The 5167-nt window shown below is 39.6% G+C and overlaps 1 pseudogene; it reads right to left on the reverse strand.

The window, feature by feature from the left end:
• Positions 1-245: 245 nt before the first annotated feature.
• Positions 246-1345, reverse strand: LOC123568850 (uncharacterized; annotated as a pseudogene).
• Positions 1346-5167: the final 3822 nt, after the last annotated feature.

The raw sequence follows: 5167 nt of genomic DNA on the forward strand, positions 1-5167 counted from the left end.
GGTGGCTTATTTCTATTTGGACAATCTTCTTTAAAGTGTCCTTGTAGACCGCACTGGATGCAAGCCCTGTTAGGCATTCAATTTGCCCAGCCTTTCCCTTTTCCAGAGCTTCCAAAGTCTGCTTGCCCGAGGGCCATGACTAAAGCTGTGGCCTTTTTTTTTGGTTTAATCCCGTTTGTCCTGTTCCGCCTGCTCCCCCTGACCTCTATTATAAAAAACTGAGGCTGCCAAGTTCAATAGGTTTTCTAAGTTTTCTCTGGGCCTAATGCGGAGTTTTGAAGTTTTTTTCTAATGTCTGAAGCTGACTGTGTGATAAACTTATCCTTTAAGAGTAGTTGGCCTTCACTAGAGTCAGGTGACAGGGAGGTATGCTTCCTCAATGCCTCCCTTAGTCTCTCCAGAAAGTCAGTAGGATTTTCTTCCATGCCCTGTGTCATAGTGGACATCATTGAATAATTCAAAGGCTTCTCCCTAGTTTTCTCTTAGTCCTTCTAGCACGCAAGTTAGCAAATGTCTGTGGCACCAATCTCCATGTTCTCATTTTGCATCCCAATACTGGGAACTGCCTGTTGGCCTGTGGGGGAATCGTTCTCTTTCCTCTCTTGTCATCCTATCATTGACCTGACTGAGATACCAGAGATTGCCAGACTCTTGGGCTGCAGTTATGGCGGCACTTCTCTCATTTAGGGTTAGTGTCTGATTTAGCAGTAACATATCTCTCCATGTCAGATCAAAGGATTGTCCTAACACTTGTAAAACATCAATATAGCCATCAGGGATATCTGAAAATTTACCTAGGTTTATTTTAATGTGCTTCAAGTCTGAGAGGGAAAAAGGTACCCGCACTCTGACTGGGCCGAATTCTCCTCCTGCCACCGCTTGGAGGGGGCATAATCGGGGAATATTGGCACTCTTGGGATCATTGTTTATCCCTTTGTTTATCTCTTTTTGGACCATTTGGGTTGAAGGGGGGTCCTTATTAGTTGGGGAAGGAGCTGGGGGAACAACAGGAGAGGGAGGTAGACTCTGAGGGCTTCCTGTAGGGCATAAATTACACTTTTTACATAATTGCGAGTTGTCTCTTAATGCAAAGAAAATTTGCACATATGGCACTTCACTCCATTTGCCCTCCTTTCCACAAAAGAGGTCTAGCTGTAAGATGGTGTTATAATGTATACTTCCCACATGGGGCCAGGTTTCTCCCCCTTGAAGAGTATATTGTGGCCAGGCAGTACTGCAGAAGAATATAAGTCACTTCTTTCTTAGTGTCTTGAGGGTCAAATTGGTCCCAATTCTCCAGAATACATCTTAGGGGTGTTTTTGCCTTGCGGGGAACATTTCCCATCTGAAAAAAGAACATAAGGATGCCAGCACCCCTAGTCATTTTCTGCTGAACATTAGTCCTAGAGCATCCTCTATGGTCCTATTTCTTAATCCTTTCCAGGGTGCATAACAACCCATGGACCTCTGCTTATCGGATTAGTTACACTCACCGACGTAGCAGTCCTACACCTGTTTTCCCGCCTCTCTTCACCACAAAGAAAGGGGTTCATGCTGCTGGATTCTAGTGGTCCTTTACAAGCGTGCCCAACACTGCCTTTGTGTTCGGGGTGAGTTCTAGAGCTGGGCTGGGTTCCTGAGTATTTCATGACAACCCAGTTGCCCCATCAAGGTGCATTCCCATAAATAACATCCTCACAAATTCGTTTCAGAGAGGGTGCAGGTAAGCTTTTGAGTCAGGATTGAGATAGAGTTTTTGCCCACTAGGGCCTTTGTCCTTTTCCTCTGTAGGGATATGCCCTAATTATTGATCTTAAACTTTTTGTTGCCCCAGATTAAGTCCTTTTGGGTACAAAATATGAGAGATGGATCCTGTTTATTCTATGTGCCTTTTTCCTATGAGAAGGAGAGTAAGGAGAAAAAGATGGGCTTGCTGGTTTTTATGTGCTAAAGTCCAGTTAATAAACTGTTGGGTGCTATGTTGTCCTTCCAGTAGTATTCACTTACATAGAATCACTAGGCAAAGCTGTGAAAGAGATAATCCTTCTGCTATGTGCAGTATGGGGACTAGGTCCCCTGTGTCTGAGCCACTCCAGCCGTGACTAAAAGGGGCTAGGATACAGCTTGGGCTGTGGCTTCAGAGGGTGCAAGCCCCAAGTCTTGGCAGCTTCCATCCAGTGTTGAGCCTGAGGGAGCACAAACATCAAGAATTAAGGTTTAGGAACTTCCACCTAGATTTCAGAAGATGTATGGAAATGCCCAGATGTCTAGGCAGAAGTTTGCTACAGTGGCAGGGTGCTCATGGAGAACCTCTGCTAAAGCAGCACCAAAAGGAAATGTGGGATCCAAACCCCAACACAGAGTCCCTACTGAGGCACTGCTTAGCAGAGCTGTGAGAAGAGGGCCACCGCCCTCCAGATCCCGGAATAATATATCCATCAACAGCTTGCACCCTGGGCCTGGAAAAGCTGCAGACACTCAATGCCAGCCCATAAAAGCAGCCAGGAGTGGGGCTGTACCCTGCAAAGCCACAGGGTCAGAGCTTCACAAGGCCATGGGAGCCTACCTCTTGCATCAGTGTGACCCAGATGTGAGACATGGAGTCAAAGGAGATCATTTTGGAGCTTTAAGATTTGACTGCCCTGCTGGATTTTGGACTTGCACAAGGCCTGTAGCCCCTTTGTTTTGGCCCATTTCTCCCATTTGGAGCCGCTATATTTACCCAATGTCTGTACACCCATTGTATCTAGGAAGTAACTAATTTGATTTTCATTTTACAAGTTCAAAGGCAGAAGGGACATACCTTGTCTCAGATAAGATTTTGGGCTGTGGACTTTCGAGTTAATGCTGAAATGAGTTAAGACTTTGGGAGACTGTTGGGAAGGCATGATTGGTTCTGAAATGTGAGGGCATGAGATTTGGGAGGGGCCAGGGGCAGAATGCTATGGTTTGGCTCTGTGTCCCCACCCAAATCTTGAGTTGTATCCCATAATTCTCATGTGTTGCAGGAGGGACACCGTGGGAGATAATTGAACCAAGGGGGCAGTTTCTGCCATACTGTTCTCGTGGTAGTAAATATTTCTTACGAGAGCTGATTGTTTTATAAGGGGTTTCTGCTTTTGGTTCCTCTCATTCTCTCTCTTGCCACCACCATGTAAGAGGTGACTTTCGCCTTCTGCCATGATTATGAGACCTCCCTAGCCACTTGGAACTGTAAGTCCATTAAACCTCTTTTGTAACCCAGTCTCAGATATGACTTTATCAGCAGCGTGAAAATGGACCAATACACACACAAATTCAAATGTAGTTAGAAATAAAGAAAAACATTTTATAGCAATCAAAAGGACAATTTTTAATAAAACATAACAGTTTTAAAGTATGTATAACTAAACACAAAACACTAGAATAAGTAAAACAAACTGAATACAATTGAATAAACAGAAAATTAATAATTGGAGATTAAAATATTATTAATAGACTGAACTGTGAAGATCAGCAAGGAAGAAAGAGACTTGAACTAATTATGAACCATCTATACCTAACAGACATCCATAGGATACTCAATCTAATGGTAATAAAATAGAATTTTTTCTCAAATGCACATGAAACTCTATAAAATATAAAACAAAAATCTTTAACAAATTTAAAATAATTGAAATAGCTTCTTCAACAACAATGGAGCGAAATTATAAACAAAGAAGACAATTTGGAAATTCACAAATATGTGAAAGTTAAAATACTACAAAATAACCAATAAGCCAACAAAAAACATAAAAATCAGAGGAAAAAAATCAAGATGAATAAAAATGGAGGTACAACAACCCCAAACTTTGGGGCTGCCATGAAAGCAGTGAAAAGAGATGAATTTATAGATGAAAAGGATTACATTGTAACAGAATAAATATAAATATCTTAATCTAACTTTCACGTTAAGACACTGGGGGAAAATCACAGTAAACCAGAATTAAACAGAAAAGATAAATAATAAGAACAGAGTGAGAATTAATCAAATGGAAAAGAGAAAAACAATAGGAAGAATCAGTTAAACCAAAAGTTGTTTGTTTGAAAGATCCACAGCATTGACAAACTTTTAGCTAGACTGACCAATGTAAGAAGAGGGGATTACAAATCAGGAATGAAGGAAGTAACATTACCGTGAACTTTACAGAAATAAAAAGGATTATAAGGTAATATGTTTTTTACAAATGTATGTCCAAAATTAGATACATAGGTGAAACTGACAAATTCCTAGAAGAGAAATGAAGCTGCATTAGAAACACAAAATCTAAACAGTCCTATAACAAGTAAAGAGATTGAGGTAGTAACAACCACACACACAAAAAGCACAGACTCAAAAGAATTTACTGGTAAAATTTACCAAACTTCTAAAAAAGGATTTTTTGTAATTTTTTTTTTGCACAGACTCTTCCAGAAAACAGAAGAAAGAGAAATTATCATTTCATTTTATGGGTCCAGTATTGTCCTAATACAATAGCCAGAAAAAAATCATAAGGAAAAAAACCCATAAATATGTTACTAATATAGACACATAAATCATTAACAAAATGCTAGAAAACTGAACTCAGCAATATATAAAAAGTTTATGTACCATAACAAGGTGAGTTTTATCCTTGGACTTCAAATTTGGTTTGACATCCAGAAATCAAGTAATAGAATACACCATACTTATAAAACCAAAGATAAAAGTCACTTGAATATCTCAATAGATAAAGAAAAATCACTATACAAAATTCAACTACTCTTCCTGATAAATACACCCAACAGGCTAGGAATAAAACAGAACTTCCTCAACCTGATAAAGAATATCTGTTAAAAAAAATACACGGCTAAATTTATGCCTAATGTTGGGTGTAAGATCAGCAACAAGGCAGGGATGTTAGCTTTCATAATTTCTACTCAAAATTGTAGTGGTGGTAGGCAACTACAGAAGAAAAAAAAGCCTTTTATATAGGAAAGGAGAAAGTAAAATTGTCTCTATTCACAGATAAGTGCCAGACAGGATGTGGAAAAATGGAAATCTCCATACATTACTAATCAGAATATAAAATTGTGCATCTACTTTGGAAAACAGTTTGCAATTCCTCAAAAAGTGAAATTTATAGATACCATAGGATATAACAATTCTATTCCTGTGTACATATCCAAA

This window comes from Macaca fascicularis, chromosome 14 (genome assembly GCF_037993035.2).
Source record: "Macaca fascicularis isolate 582-1 chromosome 14, T2T-MFA8v1.1".
Taxonomy (NCBI): Eukaryota; Metazoa; Chordata; class Mammalia; order Primates; family Cercopithecidae; genus Macaca; species Macaca fascicularis.